At 41.2% G+C, this 23611-nt stretch overlaps 1 pseudogene; it reads left to right on the top strand.

Annotated features, from left to right (window-relative positions):
• LOC127683589 (calcium-binding and coiled-coil domain-containing protein 2-like) overlaps positions 1–23083 on the top strand; it is a 62841-nt pseudogene extending 39758 nt beyond the window's left edge.
• The last annotated feature ends 528 nt before the right edge of the window (positions 23084–23611 follow it).

Consider the following 23611-nt stretch of genomic DNA (forward strand, 5'->3'; position numbering starts at 1 on the left):
ATGCCCATATTTTTTAATTGGCATACAAATGAATGTATATATTTATGAAGTAATTTTTAAATGCACACACAGAAATGTGTAATGATCAGGTCAGTAATTAGTGTAATTAGTAATTAGTAATTAGGGAATTAGTAATTTCCCTGGGTAGCTTATTGTCTCGGCGTGAAGAATATTCAAAATTCTCTTCACAAGCTATTTTCAAATATTCAACTAACTTTTCAGTTATGGCTACCTTACTGTGCTATGGAACAGTGAAAACTGTTCCTCCTAGCTCGCTGTGCCCTGTGCCCGTCAATCACCCTCTCCCTACCTGTCCAGCCTTCCATGCCTTTCCAAGATTCTGGTAACTAGCATTCTCTTCTCGTCTTCAGTTTCACATATATGTAAGAACTTGCGTTATGTTCATGTACCTGGCTTATCTCATTTAACATAATGTTCTCCAGGTCCATCTATCTCGTTGTACATGGAAGGCTTTAGTTCTTGTTTATGGCTCAGTAGCATTCCATTATACAGACATCCATGAATGAACACTTAGGTTGATTCTATCTTTTGATGATTGAAAACAGTGCTATGAGAAACAGGCATGCAGACTTTTTGACATACTTATTTTAGTTCCATGTTCGGCTGTTTTCTTTTCTACTTAGACCTTTAAAAGATGTTATATGAAAAAGAAGGGTGGTTCCTGGGACTTGGGAGAAAGTTCTTAAATCCTAAATGAGGGAGCAGGACAATGGAAACATCCTAGACATTTTCTCTAATATGGAGAAATATCTGCTTCCAAGTAGCATAAAAGAAGGGAAATATAATTATATGTGAATCCTGTTACTCTGGGGGCCATGGGCTAAGGGAAGAAAGAATGTATAGGTGGGAGGGGTGGTGGTTTTATAGTCTGAACTTGACATGATATGGATAATTTATTTAAAGGCAATGCAGAGACATCTGATCAGGCCAAGGGAAGTGACTGGGCTTTCTGTCAAGAATCTTGCTCGTTAGTCTTCCCAGTTACACCACTGGAAGAAGAGGCAGAGCTCACAAACTCTCAGACATTTTCCAGACGTGACCACACAAAGTCTTTGGAACTTAGAAAACACTCTTAACAACCAGTGAAGGAAGAGATGGAGTTTTGTGAGGGGGAATAGAGCATCACGTGTCTCTGTAGGTGTGAGGATCTCACAGACCAGCATGACCAGCACTAAGTCTTGTATTTCCACGACAGTCGTGTCCAGTTTCCTGGTGGCCAGGTGAGGCTGCAGGAGGCCCTGGTGCTGGAGTAGCCAGCCTCAGATGACATCTAGATTGTCTTTTTAGGAGCCAGCAGAGCATTTAATAGCCAGGATACATATTGTTTTGTTTTATTATTATGTTTTTGAATACTTTATTATAACGTAGTGTAGAGATATAGAAAGCAGCCCTTCAAAATGTAAAAGCTCACCACTACATCTTTAATTATGGAGGAGTGGTATGGCCCCTAACTAAACAATTTACTGTTGCCCAGGAATGCACCCATAAAACTCAGAGAAGAGTTATTTCCAGAAATTCAGCCCATTACTGTCTCCCATCCCAAAGGACTGTCTGTTTGGGCCACCCCCCCCTCAACAATAGTCAGTCTCTCCCCTCCTCAGCTGCCACCTGGTTCTTCTGGACCAGGGGTGGCAATCGGCATTCTACACAAGAGGTGTGGCCACTGCCTAGGCTCACATTTCAGCCAAGAATGACTTTCATATATCTTTAATGATCTGAAAAAAATAACATCTCACGGGATAGGGAACACTTTATGAAATATAAATCTCACTGCCCATAAATAAAGTTTTGCTGAAACATAGCTGTGCTTGTTGAAGCGTCGTCCATAGCTGCTTTTGTCTGGCAACAGTGTGGTTGAGGACTTCAGACAGTGACTGTCTACCATGTGGTCCTCTGTGAGGAAGTTTGCTGACTGCGTTCTGACCTGTGATGGATGCCCAGGTTGGTAGGAAAACCTCTCATTGTTGGAATCAGTCTTTGTCCTTCACTCTGACCTCATTCGTTTCTGTCAGTACTGTTCTCGCCTCTTCCTCCATCTTCCTTCTCCCTTTTTTTGATGCCATGGCTTATCATCCCATGATGGCTGCCTGTCACTGCCTGGCAGGCAGTAGGGGTGGAGGAGGCATGAGAGGGGAGCAGGGGGTGTCTCACAGCCACAGGGTCATCGCGAGGCCTCTGTGCCACCAGGAGCAAGGTAGTCCTTGTTGCCCCTGTAGATCGTGAGGAATGAAATGTGGAGCCAGTTATTCCCCTTGAGCTTGCTGTGGTCTCCTGGTGTGTAGTTTTAGGAACGAGCTTTCGGGAGAGTGCGTACTCGATCCTGACACCTCCCAGGATGGGGATAGAATTCAAGTTACTGAAGGCATTTCAGTGACCACGTACTTGTACATCAGCTCATCCATAATTTAATTATTCCTGCATCTTTGACCTTTCGAGCTCAGTCTTTGCCTAGGATGGGCTCCTTTTTCTCCATCTGTCCATTCATCTTTAAGGGCATTTCATGTCTTCTCTCCCTCATGAAGCTTGCCCAGACTGGATGTGTCGCAGACTCTCTCTAAGAGCTTAATTCTTCCCTATTTGCTTCTCACCAAGCTCGTGGGACCTTTAGCGCTATCTCCGCTCTCTGGTTTCCACCCCCCTTATATTTGCTCCACGATTGATGCCCTATGAGCGCTACCCTATCATGGCTAAGCTTCCCCTGACCAGTCAGAGGTAGCCTCTGACTGCAGCTGGGCTCTTCTGCTCAAATCTGTCCTCTACAGGGTTCCAGAGGGTTCCAGAGGGTTCCAGAGGGTGTGCACCCAGCTTCTTCAACTCCTGCCTTCCCAGCTTCAAACTCTTCCTTGCTCTCTGGATGAGGTACACAAAATCTTGCTCAGCTCCAGATCCTGCTTTGCTCTGGCAAAACGCAGCCACTTGTAATTAAAGAAAACATAGTTTGTGCACTCGATGCTCTCTGTCTGCCCCCTTTCCCTAATCAGCTCTAGGCCCTGCCTGTGTTCAGGGATTAGCTCAGTACCTACCCTGTCAGAGATCCTCTCCGAGTTCCCTTCTTCCATGGCCAAGCTGGCTGGGTGCTCATCGTCTGTGCTTTTGTATGGTTGTCTCTGCTGGACAGTTTCATGCCAACAGCACAAGCTAATGTCCTCTGAGAGGAGGACACCTCAATTAAGAAAATGCCTCCATAAGATCCAGCTCTGGGCAAGCTTTTAGGGCATTTTCTTAATTACTGATTAATTAATTAGTGATTGATAGGGTAGGTCCCAGACCATTGTGTATGGTTCTACCCCAGGGCTGGGATGGTTTTGGGTTCTATAAGAAATTAGGCTGAGGAAGCCTTGGGAAGCTGGCCAGTAAGCGCCGTTCCTTCATGGCCTCTGCATTGGGTTCCGGCCATTTAAGTTCTTGTCCTGGCTTCCTTCAATATGGACTACAGTGTGGACGTGTAATCCAAGTAAACCTTCCCAATGTGCTTTTTGGTCATTTCATCACAGCAATAGAAACCCTAGCGGAGACACTGTCCTTATGATTATGACCATCATGCTATATTGTGATTATATTTTATAAGGGTTTCCTGTTTACCACACTGTAGTAGGAATCGCGCAGACCACTTTTTTCTTTTTTTATTTGCTTTGTTTTGTTTTTATTTTCTTGAAGTTCTGAGAATGGAAGCCAGAGCTTTGCATGTGTCAGACAAACACTGCTCCTTAGTCCTCTCCCGTTTATCCTCACACCTCTGGCGTTTCCTTTGTCTCTGACTTACAGCGTCTACAGAGTACATGCTTGTTGAGGATGTAGAGATTGCTGAGACTCTCCTTCTCTGTAAGACAGAGGAGAGCTTTCTACATGTTCATAACTGTACGACTTGGCCCAGTTCCTGTTCTCAGCTGGTGAGGAGGATTCTAGGTTACTGGTCTCTGGGTTAAAGCTGCCGTGCAGACACTTGGCCAACCCTGCATTTCACAGCAGGCCTAGCAGCACCTGCCCGCAGGAACTTCTAGAGCAGTTCCTGGCTCACACAAGATAATGATGGTGCTAAAGATAATTGCAGGTTGCACGGTGGCTACAGGTCTTCGTGTCTAATACAGAATCTCTAATACTCAACTCAACTGTGCAGTTTAGTGTTGTTCTCCACCGAGGAAACCAAGGCACAGAGACCGGCATGGTTCTCCTAGGCTATATAGATGCATTGTGACGCTGAGATTTGGATCCAGGTCTGTTTGATTTCAACAACCTTATTTTTTTTTACAATGATCTGTTTACTTACCTATAATTTATATCCAAGCAACATCAATAAAAATGAAAGACTCATGTTTTAGAGAGAGAAGTAAAGATAGGATGGAAAAAGGAGGAAAGTTTAACTGTAACCCTAACACCCGAGAAATAAGCTGCTGCCAGAGTTGGCTGCATCTGCCTTGTCTGTCCATATCTGTACCTAGAAGACACGAGAACATGCCATTTGTACCCCACCCTGTCTTCTGGACATTGCATCAAAAACATTATTCGGTGACTGATCACAGCCGTCATGGCTGTAGTTTTAATGATGCATGCTTCATCCTGATCTCAGTGTTGTTAATGGGACTCTTCCGATTCCTGGGGCAGGCTGTCCCTTCCCCTTTCTTCTCTCTGCTCTGTAAGTGCATCTGGCCTTTATTGAAGGCAGCTGTGAACAGAGTGCTGGTCTTGGTGCCAGGGAAGTTGGACTGAGTCCCAGATCTGACAGTAACTAGTTGTGTGACCTTGGGCAAGTCAGGTTCATTCAGTTTTGAGCTCCTCCCCTGGCCCATAAGCACCTTTATGATAGGGATTATCATTTTTCTTTTTCCATATATTTGAATGTAGAGTGTAAGGCCCATGCATGCTTGATAAAGGCTCTCAAATTCCTCTCTTTAAACTGATATAAATAAGCCTGTTCCATAAAGATATCGTGATTACGTGAAACATACATGCAGGCATACACACATTTACTACACACATGCATGCTTATATACACACACTGCAGTCATAAATCATTATCCAAATATAAGTTGCTATAACTATTATAATTGCTAGGTTTAGGCAATTCACATAAAAGTCTATTCAATTATCTGGAAGAGAACCCAGCTTCCTGGCTGAAAGTTACATCTTTCATCCAGATGTTTGGCATCCTATAGGCACAGTAGACCACAGACTTAAAGGAATCATCGTTCACTGTTTACATTGAGCCATCTGTATTTCTTCATTGTGATGCTGTGTGCCTTGACAGCAGAGACTACATGTGCATAACTTGCTGGCTGCAGCCCCATGCTCTGCCAGGACTTTAATAAGTGCACTTTGGTGTGATTAAAATGAGGAATGTGGGATGGGGAAAGTTCAGGAACAAGAACACAGTATTTTGGAAGCACTCATGCTAGAGGGTGCCTGGGGGTAGAGGCTGCTGGAATTGGTTGTGTGTTTGCAGAGGGAAACAGTCCAATGGTGTGGGAGAAGGTTTCCATTGCTCCCCAGGTATGAGGACAATGACCTTACAGAACAAGAAGAAAAAGTTCAGGGATTTGTGAACCAATTCTTATCTTATCTATTATAATAATAATCTCTTTCTACAACCAAGTCCTAAGAGCCAAACTTCCTTCAGCATCAACATAATATTAGCATTGTAATTCTGAGTGTTAACAGGGATTAAGTTGTGTTCAGGGCCAGTTGATGCAAAATACAAGAAATATCTTGGTTACACAGAATACTGACAGAAAGAAAATGAAAATTCAAAGCAACTGTGCACTCAGGTAAATTGGGTTTGAAGAATAAATTGAGAAAGACAGCTCTTCTGCTTAAGTGACAAAATAAAACTGGGCTTAATTTTAACAGAAATATATTTCTTAGTGTGCTACAAAGAAGAAAAACAATAAGTAAAACAATAAACAAAATTACTTATTGGGGGGCAAGATTTTGAGGCATGTATTGTTTGATCTGATGAATGCAGATGTCTTAGGGTTCTATTGCTGCGAGGACATATTATGGCTAAGAAGCAAGTTGGGGAGAAAAGGGTTTATTTGTCTTACACTTCCATATTGTCCATCATCAGAGGACGTCAGGGCAGGAACTCAAACAAGGCAGGAACCCGGAGGCAGGAGCTGATGCCGAGGCCATGGAAGAGTGCTGCTTACTGGCTTGTTCCACTTGACTTGCTTTGCTTGCTTTCTTACAGAACCCAGGACCAACAGCCCAAGCATGGCACCACCTGCAATGGGTGGGCTCTCCTCGATCAATCATGAATTAAGAAAATGCTCTACAGCTGGGTCTTCTGAGGGCACTTTCTCAATTGAGGTTCCTTCTTTCAGATGACTCTCATTTGTGTGTCTAGTTGATATAAGACCAGCCAGCACAATAGAGAAGAGTGCTCCTGGTCACGGGAGAGTACATTGGGTGAAGTAACTTCTCTATAGAAGATAGCCATTGCCCTTTAATAAAGTCACTAGAGTAACGCCAAGGTTAGCCCAAACTGGAGGAAGGACAAGCAAGTGAGAGTCAGACACCTGAGCAGATGACTCAGGGCGAGGTGACAAAACCTAACAGAAAGTTCTAGGCATGCTGCCAGGCGGGGCCAGAGGATAATGGGACTGCCAATGTGGCTGCAAATTAGAGAGGAAGTCATGTGAGGGAAAGCTGCAGTAGGGAAGCCTACATTCTTCCTATGTGTTTTGCACAATTAACACAGTGTTCTTGGAAGCAAATACAGTAAGATGCCTGCTAAATATTTGTTTGATTTATATAAGCAGAAAAATTCCAGACTAAATGACTGAAAGGCTATCCTCAATCACCATAACAGAGAATTGAAATTCCTCAATCAATTTCCTGATTTGAGTCACGGTATGGACACAGAGCCCCTTGAATGAAGGGGAGACCAGTGCCCTTGAGAAATGACCCTATACCAGTACCCAAAACTTTCCTCCTATCCTTTCCCAAAAGGAGCTATGACCTTTTACCTGGTAACTATACATTGGGAAGGCAATACTCAGACCTTTCTGGGCCTGCTGCACACTGTCTCTAAAGTGGTACTGATTCCATGAGCTTTTAGGCAGCAAGGGTTACAGCTCTCCAGTTAAAGTAGGGACTTAGGAAGGGCAGGTTATTCATGGGTTTCAGACAAGTGCTTATTCACAACAGGTCCAGTAGATCTGCTAACTCATCCTGAGGTTATTTGGCCATACCCGTGATGGATAATTGCCACACATACACTTACTGTTGGCTGAATCTCTACTTGGTTCTAAGACCTGTGAGTGAAGGTTCTCATAATTAGAAAGGCAAATATAAGCCACTTAAGATACCCCTAAGTGAGAAAATAAACTAAAATCAATAATACATCCCTGGAGGGATGGTAGAGATTAGTGTCACCATTAAGATCTTGAAAGACACAGGGAAGGTGGTTCCTACCACATTGTCTCCATTTAATAGAAGATGGACTGATGTTTTAGAATGACAGGTGATTATTATAAGCCCAATCAAGTGGGAACTCCAATTGCAGGTGCTGGGACACATAGGGTTTGCTTGCTTTAGCAGAACGACACTTCTCCTGGTACCTGGTACACAGTGAGTAAATGCTTTTATCTTCATATTTTACCCTAAGGACCATCAGCAGCAATTCACTTTTAGCTGACAAGGCTAACAGTATACCCTTACTGCTCTGTTTCAAAGGTGCATTAACTCTTTATCCTTGTGTTGTAACTTAGTTCACAGGAATCTTCTTTTCTTCTGAGGGGTTTATGGTGTTCATTAATGAAATTATTCTGAACCAAGTGAATGGGAAGGAGAAACCTCTCTGGACTTGTTGGTAAGGTATTTGCCTTTGAGAAGATGGCTAAAAATCCAACCAGATGGGACTTTCGGGGAGTGGGGGGCTAGAAAAGGGGAAACCATTGGAAATGTAAATAAAAAATATATCGAATAAAAAAAATCCAACCAGATTTAAGGGCTTTCTACTACAACATTTCCATATGTCACTAGAATGATGAATGCAGACAACCCTTCTATAGTAAAGGATAATTTATCACCCTTTATTATAGGAAAGGATAATAGTCTTCCCAGTACAAAGAAAGAAGCACATGTTTAGTAGGCCTATTAGGATTTGGGAGGCAGTGCCTTCCTTACTCAGAGTGTTACTTTATTTAAAAAATGACTCTAAAAGCATCTAGTTTAACTATAGCTCAGAACAGGCAATGCAGCTCCTGTGCTCCCCTAGACTGGTACTTGAGGTGTCAATGGCACATAGGATTGTTGTTTGGAGCCATTGGCCAGCTCCCACAGACGATTCACAGTGGAGGCCTTTAGGATTTTAAAGCAAAGGCTTCTGGCATCTACAGATACTACTCTCCCTTTCAGATAGAGGGAAGCCCTTGGCTTGCTTCTGGATCTTAGTGGAAACTAGCTGATAAATGGCAGAGGGTATGAAGATGTTTATGTTCTGTGTCAGTGTTTATAAGAAGTGACCACAGCATAGGAAGTCAGTTAGCTAGAATGATCTCTCCTATAGATAGCAATTAACCTCTTTCCCTGGCCATACCTACTATTGCCCAGTGGGTCCATGAACAAAGTGCCATGATGACAAGGGTTGGGATTGTGTATAGGCTCACTCATTAGCAGTCTTCTCATCAAAGATAACTTGGCTCTGGCTGATGCTTAATGCTAGCAGCAGAGATTGCCACTAAGCTTTAATATGACTGTTTCCCTGGGGTGACCATACAGCTATTGCTAAGCAGTAATAGCTTGCACGCTGTGGCAACGTTATGTAAGAGGTTGTGTAAACTCCATAACGGTGTTCCATATATGTTAGTGTTTCTCCCATAGTCAGGCTTAACAGGTCCAGGAACCAAAGGGTAGAAATGGAAATGGTGCCTACAATGGGTATTCTAGGTTGTCAACTTGATGGCACTGGAATTCATTAAAGTGCAAAAGGGGAGAGCACACCAGTGAGTGATTTTTGCTTAGCCTTAGGTAGGAAAACCCATTTCTAATCCAGATCTTAAAGTGGGAAGACATGCCTTTAGTCAGGGCTTCTGCTGACAGCCCGTATAACGGCAAACTGAGTGTTTGCTCGGCCTGCTTGTTTTTGCCTTGCTAGCAAGTCATTCCTTTACTGGCATTAGAGTCTAGGTTTGTTGTTGTTGTTGTTGTTGGATTCCAATGTCTACTGAAGTACAGATGAGACATCCAGCTTCATGGAATGAGCATGTCCGAATTCTTAGACTTTCCATTCACAGCCAGCCATTGTTGGATTAGCTGAAGGTTTGCTTGTGTTGAACCCACACTGGAATATCCTTCCAACAATAGTACCACAGCCTAATAAATCCCCCTTATATAAAATTTCTATCATCTATCTATCTATCTATCTATCTATCTATCTATCTATTGACCTACTTACCAATCTATGGATTAATTTTACAAGATCTGTTACTCTAGAGAACTTGACTAATACAGTACCACTCAACCTCACCTCCTAGTGACCACTTGCAAAAGTTTTGCTTCCTGATCCTTATGCTCTGTTGTCCCTACAAGTCTTGGTTCCAGAAGAAGGAGTGCATCTATCAAGGGATACAACAAACATTCTATAGAACTGGAAGCTCCAACTCCCCCATTGACCCTTTGGGTTCTTGATGCCCTTGAACAAACAGGCTAAGAGAAAGACATTACAGTGGTAGAAAAGGTAATTGGTCCAGACAACTGGAGGACGTTAGTCTACTGCTCCATAAGTGAGGTATGACAGAGCGCACATGCTGTGCAGGAGAGTGCTTGGTTTTATTCTGCCGTGGGTTTACAGTTAGTGAGAAACTACGGCCATCCAATCAGGGTATGCTGGTAAATGGCCCATAACCTTTAGGAATCAATACATGGTTCACCTCACTATGTAAAGAGCCATGAACTGCTGAGATGATTCTTAAGGGTGGGAGACTATGGAGTGGATAACAGAGGAAAGTAGTTATAATACTAGGTACAGCCGGAGAGCAGTCAGAAAGGAGGATCTTAATTGTCATGAACTTTTCTTTTCCATTTTTATGAAGGATATGCTTGTGTGTATGTACATACATATATTAATCAGACTTTCATTTTCTTTACATTTATATCTATCACTTTTTTCTTTCCTCTTCTACTCCTTTACCATGTAACACAACATTGATTGAATTACTGTTAGTGCCTATCTGTTAAATTGCTATTATTATAGTTAAGTTACAGGCTATCAGAAGAGTAAGCATCCCTCAAGGGACTCTGTCATTTATTCTGTGGGAACAATTAGGGTGTCTTTAGTGGCATAGGGTATCTATAATGGGTAGATGTATCATTTTAGGCAAAAGGATGGCTTGTTGCTAAAGCGTCTATAATGTTATATGAGATAATTGTATCATGCCAGACAAAGGATAGTTTGTTGCTATTTTTGTTTGAAAATTAAGAATGGAACAAAGAGATGTGGTTAAATATCAAGTTGACAAGGTGGGGCTTGTGATGGCTATTCTTGGTTGCTGACTTGATTTAGTATCATCTGTAAGGCACACTTCTGAGCATGTCTGCGAAGGTGTTTCCAGAAAGGAACAACAGAGAGGGTGTGACCCAGTGGCCTAGATATAAACAGATGTGAGGAAAAGGTAGTGAGCACATGTATACCTCTGAGAACTAAGATGCTGTGCTCATATCAGACTTCAGCATCTTTGATATTCCAGTGTGGGTTCAACACAAGCAAACCTTCATGGGGTCCTCTAGGCTTTGAACACCAGATGGTGACTGCGCAGGTACCCAGCCTCTTGGACTGAAAAGCTACTGCGGTCTCTGCCTTTCTAGCATGCAGAAAGCCCCTATCACATAAGCACACAAATTCCCATCTAAAGACTGACACGCCCACATCCCTCTTTATGTTTCCCCAGAGAACTCTGCCTACTGCAGATTTTAATGTACCAACTGTACAAGAAATCTTAGAAGAGACCAATGGAGAGCAATAGCTGGAGAGATGACGGAACTGAGCATGTGTCCAGCTGCTGCCAACACAGGGGGCAGACTCTGAGGACTTGAGGAAGGATGACAAGGAAAAACACAGAAAAAAAACCAAGTTTGATGAAAGACTATAAACTTACAAATCTGAGAAGCTTAACAGACTGTTGCGGGAAATATTAAAAAGACCACAAGTTCCCGTGCTAAGCTGAGCACCTGAAGGCCACATAGAACGGGGCGTTCTCATCTCAGCAGACTCTCTGGCCCCTGAGCTCCTGAAACATCTCCACCAGATTCACTAGGTTCCCTCTGGCGGGTCGCTACCATGCCAGTCCCAGGCTTCAAAACTCCCATGTCCTTGTCCTTATAGGTTGCACATCAGGCAAACTCACACTTTGCTATTTTACCTTTCTCTCTGGAGACTTGTGGAGCCACCACATGAAGGAAAAACCACACAAACTTAGTGCAAAAACAATGGTAACTCAGTCACTGGGCACAACAATAGAATACTAATCTTGTAAGCCATATTAAATCTAAATCCTCCAGTGGCGAATCCTGGTGGATCCACCATTGAAACCAGGAGACACTAGCAGCTACATCTTGTCCTCATGCCAAAAGCCCCCAACTCTCTCCTGCTTCCTCTTCCTCTGTCCAACCTGGAAGTGCACCTACTGACCTAGTGATTGGTCCCTTTATTCATTCCAGAAGGTTCACAAGAAACACCTGACTATGTGACTTATTCCTCTTCCTCTTTCTAGACAACCCCTCCTAGGAAAGCTGAATTAACATCAAAATACAGGCAGCACCAGGGTCATCCACAACAACAGACATTAAGAATGATTAAACACACCAAGAATATGGAATAAAAGAGAAAACACTGATTTCAATGTTGAAAGAAAATAATACAAGTAAACTTTGCCAGTCTAGATTTTCATACCCAGCTAAAGTTCACTTCAAAAACAGGCAAAATGAAGACATTTTTAATGAAGAAAATCTGAGAAAAAACAAATTTTTCTAGGATAGACTGCAAGAAATTCTTCATATAGGTAGAATTTAGACTGTAGAAAGGAAGAAAAATCCTAAGTTTGTAAAAAAACATACAATACATAGATTATTTTCTTTGAATTTGTTTTAAAAAATCAATTTTAGACATGACAGAGTAATAGACTTACCTTATCTCCATAAGCAACTAGAAAATAGAGCTATATTTTCACCATGGACACCAGATAGCATAAGCTCTAGATTCCTGATATGAGGTAAAACCTGCAATGGCTCTGTTTGTAAACATAGTCTAAACCAGTGGTTCTCCCTTTGGGACCACATATCAGATATTTATATCATGATTCATAACAGTACCAAAATTACAGTTATGAAATAGCAGTAAAAATAATTTTATGGTTGAGGGTCATCATACCATGTGGGGTTAAAAGGTTGCAACATTAGGAAGATTTAAAACCACTAGTCTAAATTAAAACATAGCCTAAGAGCCTTGCTTGGTTCATGATACAGAGGACAGAGTCTAGAGGTCTGGAGACAAATAGGACTCATGGCAGAGTGCTGCAGTGGGGGACGCTAAATGAAAAATAAGCAGAAATCCATGTAGGTGTCTAGTTGTATCTTTGATGTATGCTATAGTGTATGTATACTGAGTGAATTCCCACAAGCAGAGACTAGATGCCATGTAGGCCTAGAGAGAAACTAGGTTCCAAGCAGCTAGAATAGAGAATTCTTGTCAATCAGACTTGGAAAGGGTGATGTATCATTATAAGGGAAACTTTTCTAAAAAAAAAAAAAAAGTCTTAATGTCCATTCAAAAGGACAAGACACTTGAGGACAAGTTTAGAAAGAAGCAAGATCATCAGAACATAATCCAACTTCCTGTGGAAACAAAGCATAATTTTTCACTTTGAAAAGTTAAGAAATTGAGATGTGCAGAATTAACAGTATCCAATAAACCATGAAATCTTTTTCAGATGCAACAAGAAAGAAAACATGACCAAAAGAAGGAATAAATTGTCAATAGAAATGAACTTCAACATGGAAACACAATAGAAATGACAAGAACAGCTTTTGCAATGTGTTCAGATGGCTTGAGAAAACACAATGCTGCAAGAAATAGCACAAAAGAGGACCAAACTATATTTTAAGAATAGAAAAATACATTATGTGGTATGAAGACTGGTTGGAAAGAATTCATAGAAGATATAGTTGGGAAAAAGACAAAACTTTGAGGCATATGATACAAAGTATTCAATTTGAAACACTAAAGGGGAGCAAAGATATGGAGGCTTAGCAGCAGGCAGAGAAAGCAACATCAAGTTTTCTATGCAGAACTAGGGTAAACATGGTGGATTTGTACCAACCACATCTGCAATTGCATCTGATGGGATGGAATAAGCATTTCAGTTATTGAAGCTATGTGTCAGCATACAAATGCAAGTCATGAGCAAGCAGTGTCTGAAAGGAACTTGCTTTATTAAAGAAGAAGAAGAAGAAAAAAAAAGGACTTGGATTTGTGAGTCATCTGGGAAGGGGGACCTCAGCTAAGAAATTGCCCCCATCAGATTGGCCTGTGGGTATATCTGTGGGCGTTTCCTTGGTGAAGGACACACACAGAGGTGGTTCTGGGTGGTATAAGAAAGCAGACGGAGCTCTGTACCCCATTTTTAAATAGGGTTATTTGGTTTTCTGGGGAATAACTTCTTGAGTTCTTTATATATATTGGATATTAGCCCTCTATTGGATGTAGGGGTTGGTGAAGATCTTTTCCCAATTTGTTGGTGGCCATTTTGTCCTTTTGACAGTGGCCTTTGCCTTACAGAAACGTTGTAATTTTATGAGGTCCCATTTGTCAATTCTTGATCTTAGAACATAAGCTATTGGTGTTCTGTTTAGGAACTTTTCCCCAGTGTCCATGTTCTCAAGGGTCTTTCCCAGTTTCTTTTCTATTAGTTTTAGTGTGTCTGGTTTTATGTGGAGGTCCTTGACCTACTTGGAGTTGAGCTTAGTACAAGGAGATAAGAATGGATCAATTCACATTCTTCTGCATGCTGACCCCAAGTTGAACCAGCACCGTTTGTTGAAAAGGCTATCTTTTTTCCACTGGATATTTTCTGCTTCTTTGTCAAAGATCAAGTGACCAAAGGTGTGTGGATTCATTTCTGGGTCTTCAATTCTATTCCATTGGTCCACTTGCTTGTCACTGTGCCAATACCATGCAGTTTTTAACACTATTGCTCTGTAGTATTGCTTGAGGTCTGGGATACTGATTCCCCCAGAAGTTCTTTTACTGTTGAGAATAGTTTTAGTTATCCTGGGTTTTTTGTTATTACAGATGAATTTGAGAATTGCTTTTTCTAACTCTTTGAAGAACTGAGTTGGGGTTTTGATGGGGATTGCGTTGAATATGTAGATTGCTTTTAGGAAGATGGCCATTTTAACTAAATTAATCCTGCCAATCCACGAGCATGGAAGATTTTTCCATTTTCTGAGGTCTTCTCCCATTTCTTTCTTCAGAGACCTGAAGTTCTTGTCATATTGATCTTTCACTTGTTTGGTTAGAGTCACCCCAAGATACTTTATGTTGTTTGTGGCTATTGTGAAGGGTGTCATTTCTCTAATTTCTTTCTCAGCCTGCTTATCCTTTGAGTATAGGAAGGCAACTAATTAGCTTGAGTTGATTTTATAACCAGCCACTTTGCTGAAGTTGTTTATCAGCTGTATGAGTTCTCTGGTGGAGTTTTTTTGATCACTTAAGTATACTATCATATCATCTGCAAATAGTGATAATTTGACTTTTTCCTTTCCAATTTGTATTCCTTTGACCTCCTTTTATTGTCTAATTGCTCTAGCTAGAACTTCAAGTACTATATTGAAAAGATATGGAGAGAGAGGGCAGCCTTGTCTAGTCCCTGATTTTAGTGGATTGCTTCAAGTTTCTCTTCATTTAGTTTGATGTTGGCTACTGGTTTGCTGTATATTGCTTCAACTATGTTTAGGTATGGGCCTTGAATTCCTGTTCTTTCCAAGACTTTTAGCATGAAAGGATGCTAAATTTTGTCAAATGCTTTAGAAGCACCTTCAAAAAATGCTCAACATCATTAGTCATTAGGGAAATGCAAATCAAAACAACCCTGAGATTTCACTTTACACCAGTCAGAATGGCAAAGATTAAAAACTCAGGAGACAGCAGGTGTTGGCGAGGATGTGAGGAAAGAGGAACACTCCTCCATTGATGGTGGGAATGCAAATTGGTACAACCACTCTGGAAATCAGTCTGGAGTTTCCTCAGAAAACTGGGCATGTCACTTCTGGAGGACCCTGCTATACCACTCCTGGGCATATACCCAGAGGATTCCCCAGCATGTAATAAGGATACATGCTCCACTATGTTCATAGCAGCCCCATTTATAATAGCCAGAAGCTGGAAAGAACCCAGGTTTCCCTCAACGGAGGAATGGATACAAAAAATGTGGTATATATACACAATGGAGTACTATTCAGCCAACAGAAACAATGAATTCATGAAATTCTTAGACAAATAGATGGAGCTGGAGAACATCATACTAAGTGAGGTAACCCAGTCTCAAAAGATCAATCATGATATGCACTCATTGATAAGTGGATATTAACCTAGAAACTTGGAATACCCAAGACATAATCCACATATCAAATGATGTCCAAGAAGAACGGAGGAGTGGCCCCTGGTTCTGGAAAGACTCAGTGCAACAGTATAGGGCAAAGCCAGAACAGGGAAGTGGGAAGGGGTGGATGGGGGAACAGGGGAAGGGAAGAGGGCTTATGGAACTTTCAGGGAGTGGGAAGCCAGAAAAGGGGAAATCATTTGAAATGTAAATAAAGAATATATCAAATAAAAAAAAATAAAAAAAAATAAAGCTGGTACAATCACTCTGGAAAAAAAAAAAGAAAGTAAGAAAGCAGGTGGAGAAAGCTGTGGGGAGCAGCGCTCCTCTCCTCTCTGGTCTCCCCTCAGTTCCTGCCTCCAGGTTCCTGCCTTGGCTTCCTTTGGTGATGAGGTGTGGCTAATAAACTGAAGAAACCCTTTCTCCTCAAGTTGTTTGGTCAGTGTTTTATCACACTGTAGAAAGCAAACAGGCCAGTAATCTAAACAACAACATCCATAAAAAAAAAAAAAACCCTATGCTTAATAAAGTGCTTAACGCAAAGTTATGCTCCTCCACAGTGGTAGAAAAAGTTCCGCCTTCACTAGTTCTTGTCAATATTTTACTACAGCCCACTGACAATACAATCCTCTGCATCAAAAATCCTAAGAGATCTCAAAAATGTGGAAAAGGTCATGAGTTTAGCAAGATCATAAGCTATAAAGTTAATATTTAAAAATTAATTTTAGCTCCACATACTAGTGTTCAAATCGGAAAATGAAGTAAAAACATTACCATTTCAATACTATCAGATTGAGAATCCTTAGAAATGAAAAACCATTATTTGTATAATGAAAACCAAAATATTGTTCAGTAAAATTAAAGCTCTTGAAAAATTGAGAGATAAATCATATTCCTGGATTAGAAAATTCAACAATGATAAAGTGGCAGTTTTTTTTTTAAGCCATTGATGCTGTGATATTCTAATGCCATCACAAAATTCCCATTAGTGTTTATACAATCTCATTTTATTGTTTTATGAAGCACCAGATGACTTATGCCAGAATATTTTTTAATCAGAGGGGGATGTTTAGAGGATTAACACTACTTACTCCTCATATACATGTCATCTTCAAAGAAATCATAGATTTTAAAGTATAATTTAAAGATATAAAACCTCTGTAAGGAATGGACAGCGGATCTCTCTAAACTAGGGAAGCATTTTATGAACAGAATACAAAACTCTTGATATATTGAACTGTTAAAATTATTTAGTTTTTATCAATACTAAAAACCTCTTGCTTTTTGTGATGAGGCGGGATGGGTAAGGAGTCAGGGAGGGGAAATATATGGCCAAAATATATTGAATAAAATTCTCAAAAAAAAAAACATAAAACAAGAAAATTATAGAGTCCAGACACATATTGGAAGAAAATGTCTCAAATATGTCTGAGACAAACATTCAGAAACACATCCAACCTATCTGTAACATATAAAGAATTTTTACAATAAAAAAAACACGGCCCAATAATATTTTAATAGGCATTTCACAGAAAAAGATGTACAAATGGAATCCAAGTCCAGGCCTGTGATCGGAAAGAAGAGGCCTTCTTCACTGAGACAATGAGGCACCATGATGAACTCATCAGGAAAATATAAGTCTTAAGTGTGTGAAGCACAGATTTTAAATTTTTGAACTAAGACCCGACAGAACCAGGAGGAGCAGACAAATGCCCAGTGCAGGTGGCACTTTACAATAGCTCTTGGGGCTGGAGAGATGGCTTAGGGTATAAGGGTGCTTGCAGCTCTTGCAGAGGATCTGAGCTGGGATCCCAGTGCCCACACGGCAGCTCACAAACACCTGTAACTTCAATTCCAAACTATCTGTCTTCTGACCTCAACCTCCTACACTCATGATGCATGTACACTCATACAGGCTCACACACATAAACATAATTTTTAAAAAGATTTATTATTATTGTTAGTGTGTGTGTGTGTGTGTGTGACAGTTTTCCTAGGAGCTGGAGTTACAGTGTGGGTGCTGAGAATGGACATACTATTCTTTACCACTAAGTCATCGCTCTAGCTCCTAAACACGATTTTAAAAAACAAATCTTAAAAAATAAAATAGTTACAATCAGAATTCCTCCTTTTGAACATTTCAATATGTGCTGCCCCAGAGTCCCCTTTTGTCTGTGAAGAGTACCAGGCAATTGTGTAATGAAAGGATCCAGGCTCTGGGTCTGATGAGGAGGAGCTTTGGGCGAACTTCACTTAGTCATTATGTATTGAATCTCAGCAACACACTGCTACAGACTCCTGAGGGGCAACGGGCACGTGCCGTCCAGGCTCGTTGGATTTGGATGGAGCACACAGGTGAGAACACCTCGGCTGTCCTGCTCGTGACACGTGGCTTGCAGAACAATATGGAAACACGGTAGGTAACCAGCAGCCCTCACTGTGGTGGATCATTAAATCCTGCACAGCAGTGAAGACATAGTGAGGCTATCTCTTTGCATAAGGGTTGCATATGTTTAATTCATAAAAGTAGATTGGCTGCTCTCTTGATTGGGTTTGAGGTCTGCTCCACAGGTGGGAAACCATGTCCTGTGCTATAAATGTGGTTGACCCTCATGTCTAGGGAAGCCTCAGGCCTTAGGGAGAACCTACTCAAGTTGTTATTCCAAATGGTCAGGTTCTCAAAGTCCCTCCTAAAATGTATGTTTGTCTCCAGAGGTTTGTGCTGCTTCTGACTGTGGCCAAAGAAGGTTCTTACTGCAGTGGGTAGTAGTTAATGCAGTGTCTTATAATCACTCCAAATGCCAAGAATAAACAATCACGGGTGCTCAGCCATAGACCGTCTGCCCGACCCTTCCCCTCCAGGACTTGGAAGAGGAGGTGGGAAGAGTGTAAGAGTGGTAGGATGTGAGGAGCTTCTGTGAAAGGCTGGCTTCTAGGCATGACATGGTTGTTACATCACGAACTCACAGAAGCAATGGCTATTCATGCATGACTTCCACAAGACCAAGAGACTTAATAATCCCAGCATAGAAGAGGAGGGGCAGCCAGTGCCCCACCCTCTGCTCAAGAGCTGATGGCTGATGAGGAGGTCACCCCAATAGATGACCATACATACATGCATGCATACATACATACATACATACATACATACAGGACTAAGTGGGTTATTTTAAAAAAAGATGTAAAATAGGGAAGGAAATAGTTATGTTGAGGAAGGCAGGGGAAGTTTGAGGGACAGAGTGGGGACAGGTATGATTATAAATTGTGTACATGTATAAAATAATTTTTAAGAATACATGAGTTTGAAGGGAGGAGCACGAGTGGGTTGGATCAAAATACATTAAATTCATGGAGAAAATTCTGGAGCAATAGTTAAAATAACAGACTTGAGGATATAGTAGAGTTATTATTCATCTAAATTGTAAAATGCAAATCAAGAGTAGATGTATGAATACTTTTTTATTAAAAGGAAAATATTATTCATAGGAATGATATATCAACTGTGAAAAAGAAGCTCTGGTCTTTCACAGTGAAAAAATAAATAAAAACAAAAAAGAGCTTTAAGTCAGGCATTGTTGTGCATGTTTGTGCTCTCAGCCCTTGGAGGTTGGAGGTGAGAGGTGAGGGGTGAGGGGTGAGGGGTGAGGGGTGAGGGGTGAGGGGTGAGGGGTGAGGGGTGAGGAGTAAGGGGTGAAGGGTGAGATGGTCAGAAGTTCAAGGTCATTCATTGTTCACTAGTGAATTTGAAGCTCACCTAGGCTAAATGAGGCACTGCCTCAGAAAAATAAAATAAGATAAAGTAAAAACAAAGTAAAATAAGGAACACCTGAAAGTTAAAACAGGAAATAGAAGTTAAAATTTTGGTAGAACAATTGGAAGATAAAATAGAAAGGAATTCTCAGAACCTATTGCAAAACTACAGTAATGCAGATATGAAATCAACAAGATGGCTGATTAGCAGCTTCTTCTATGTGAGTCCATGAATAAAAAGTATCAGGGTTAACAAAGGATGGACTACATTCCGAAGACAGAAGTGGAGCAGTAGTTAGAATTAGGGATAAAAAGAGGCGAGATGAGCTTTGTTGCACAGGCCTGAAATCCCAATTACTCAGGAGGCTGAGACAGAAAAGTTACAAGTTCACGGCCAGCCTGAGAAACTCAGTGAGATCCTGTCCCAAGATTTCAAGGAGAGCCAGATCAAGTGGGGCCAGAGCAAGAAGCTGTAATGGGATCTGACGCCCTCTTCTGGTGTGTCTGAAGACAGCTACACTGTACTCACATGTAATAAATAAATAAATCTTTAAAAGTCAAAGCCTGCTGGGGTCTAGCTCAGTGACAGAGTGGTTGCCTAGCTGTAAAAAGCCTTGGGCTCAGCCTTCATTACTAGGGGAGTAGGAGGGAAGGTGAAGGGCAGCTAAAACAAGTAAGGACATAAAAATAAACTACAGAGGAAAGTAGGAAACAATTTTCAAGGCGTTCACCTCACTGGTGAAGACTCAGATTGAAATGGAAAACAATGTTTAAAGCAAATAGAATCCTCAATAATGGAGGAATAGCTACACTCATCCTGGACAAATCAGACTTCAAATGCATCTTAATCAGAAGAGATAAAGAAGTCCACTGCATAATAAAAAGAACAATTCATCGAGAAGAAATGACTATGAATATTTATCCACTGAATCATGATGTGCACAGATTTGTAAAGTGAGAAGTGCTAGAAACAAGGGCAGATGAGTCCAGGTCCATTAACAGGGAGTGACTTCCGCCCTTCGCTCATCAATAGATGTACCTACCACCAGGATTAGAAAGGAAGCCATTTCAGAGATCAAGTGGTGCTCACAGTAGTCTCCTGACAGCTGGAGGTTATATACATTCTACTCAGAAGCCTATGGCACTTTCCCCAAAATACATGATATTCTAGAGCTATTATGTAGCTCTGACTGTCCATCCTGGAACTCACTCTGTAGACTAGCCTGGAACTCACAGAGATCTGCCTGAGTCTGCCTCCCATGGCTAGGATCAAAAGAGTGCACCACTATGCACATAAATTTCTTTGTTTCTTTGTTTCTTTCTTTGTTTCTTTGTTTCTTTCTTTTTTCTTTTTTTCTTTTTCTTTTCTATATTCTTTGTTTACATTCCAAATGATTTCCCCTTTCCTGTTAGCCCTTCCCCATAAGTCCCTTAAGCCCTTTTCCTTCCACCCATTCCCCAATCACCCCTCCCACTTCTCTGTTCTGATAATCCCCCACATTGCTGCATCAAGCCTTTCCCCAGGACTGGGGCCCTCTCCTTCCTTCTTCTTCTGAATCATTTGATATGTGAATTGTGTCTTAGGTATTCAGTGCTTCTGGGCTAATATCCACTTATCAGTGACTGCATTCCATGTGTGTCCTTTTGTGATTGGGTTACCTCACTTAGGATGATATTTTCCAGTTCCAACCATTTGCCTAAGAATTTCATGAATTCATTGCTTTTAATTGCTGAGTAGTATTCCATTGTGTAAATATACCACATTTTCTGTATCCATTCCTCCATTGAGGGACATCTGGGTTCTTACCAGCTTCTCCACTGCTCGTGGGATTGCAAGCTGGTACAACCACTCTAGAAATCAGTCTGGCGGTTCCTCAGAAAACTTCTGGAGGACCCTGCTATACCACTCCTGGGCATATACCCAGAGGATTCCCCAGCATGCAATAAGGACACATGCTTTACTATGTTTATAGCATGTGTATTTCTTATATCTTATAAGATCACAATGAAATTAAACTGGAAATTAGTAGTAAAAATATTTTTCAGAAAACATAAAAGCATGTGGAGACGGGAAAGTCCGTTTTTGAGTCATTAGTGGGGTATTCAAGAAACCAAGAAAGAGATTTAAAACTTTCTAGAATCAAATCGAAACAAAAACATAGCTCACCCGAATCTTTGAGACAAAACAAAGAGAGTTCTAAGTGGAAATTTTTATAGATATCAAGAACTACATTGAATAAGTGCACAACTTGATGGTGAACCTCAATGTCTCAGAGGATCAGGAAGGCAAACCCAGAATTAGTAGATGGGAAGAAATAAAAGCTATGAGAGAAGACGCCAATGAAACAGAGATTAAATAGGAAATACAAGGGATTTAAGGAACAAAGGGTTGGTTCCTGGAAAAAATAACCAGACTGATGAACTGTAGCCAATAGTAACAAAAGAAAGAGGGCATCCAAGCCAGTAAACCTAGAGATAACAAGAGGGATGTGACAATAAATAACATTAAAACCCTGAAGATCATTAGAGAATATTTAGAGTATTTATATATCAACGAATTGGCAAATACAGGAGATGTATATATATTTCTAAACTTTTGTGTTCAGCCAAAATCAAACCAAGATTTGATTGGTATATACAACATAAATACATAAACGTATAATAAGTTATGAAAATGAAACATTTAGATAGTTTCAGCACAAAGAACAAGCCCAGGAGCGGATGAATTCACTGCTGCATTCTGCAAGGCATTTAAGGAAGAGCCAACAGCCATGCTCTGAATCTGAGCCTTAGAAGGGAAGCTGAAGGCTGCTGCTGTTGTGCTACTGCTGCCTGCTGCCCAGACTCCGCCATGGAGCGGTGCCCACTCCTACCTCGCTGGAACGTGGCCATTTCTCTCAGGTTCCATTTTACAGTGTGGAGAAGTTCTATGTTCCTGCAGGAGATGTCATATGCTGTTAATCCTCACTGAAAAGTTCATCCCTCATCGCAAGGGCTGGATCAGTATCTTTTAAGTGGGGTGGAAGATGACCTAGGAGTATTACACCTTTCATGTGGGCTCCTTTGCCAAAAGACCTAAACAAGGAATCAGCCACACAGCTGGAAATCCAATTCAAAGCTTATTATCTGCCCAAGGATGAGGAGCATTACCAATTCTGCTATGTGGATGAAGATGACTTGGTCCGGGGAACAAGTGTCCTTTTTCAGTTCTGTCCAGACCCAGATGAGGACATAATGGTTGTTGCCAATAAGGAAAGGATAGAAGAGATGGAACAGCTCAGTGAGGAGCTTTACCAAGAAAACCAGGAACGGGAAGACTGACCTCCTTGAGCAGCTCCAGTAAAAGGAGGTGGCACTGGAGGCAATGCAGAGGATGGACAAGAGCTTAGAACAGGAAGTGGAAGAGAAGGCCGCTTGGGAGGAAGAGAAGGCCTCCTGGGAGAGTGAGCTGCTCCAACTGAAAGAAGATAACCTCGGAAAAGGAGGACATGGGGATCAGAGTAGAAGAGCTTCAGCCCCAGCTAGCAATTCAAGAAAAAGAAATGGAGGCGCTTATGGTGAGAGATCAAGGAAAGACAGAGCAGTTGGAACAGCTCAAGAAAGAAAACAACCAGTTCACCCTTGGCTTAACTGAACAGAATCTCTGGAAGATGCTTGAACAGAGAGAGAGTGGAAATGTTGAAAAAGGAGAAAGCTGCAATAAGGAAGAAGCAATCTGAGCTAAAGAACAAGAGCCCTATCCTGTTAGAACAGCTCAGACACTGCGCAATCTATTACAACCTTATGCAGAAAGAGAATGAGTGTGAAATACCAAGTCTCTCTGTTGAAGAATGAGAGCAAAGCACTGCAGACCTCCCTGGATAGGAAAGACTTCTCTTCACATCAAGGAGCTGCTAAGCTCAAGGTCCCTTCACATTAAGGAGTTGCTAGCCCAAACTCTCCTCTATGGGTCTATTATAAAAACTCCTATTCTGGTAAGGCAACTTTCCTAATGTAGTTGGAAGGTATAGCCAGTGTTAGCCACTCTGTGGGTCCTATGCTTCCCTTCTCTATACCTTTTCTTCCACTCTTTCAAAGCCCTAAGACTAGAGAAAAACAGATAGGGAGGAAAGAGATCCCTGAGAAAAGTCAGGGGTTGGAAATGAAGTGATGATGATTAGGTACATCATGTTCTTGGCAAGTTTAATCAAGGTATCTAACTTCTTATTATTATTTGTACATGACTACTTAACAAATCATGACCAACA

Source organism: Apodemus sylvaticus, chromosome 4 (genome assembly GCF_947179515.1).
Source record: "Apodemus sylvaticus chromosome 4, mApoSyl1.1, whole genome shotgun sequence".
Taxonomy (NCBI): Eukaryota; Metazoa; Chordata; class Mammalia; order Rodentia; family Muridae; genus Apodemus; species Apodemus sylvaticus.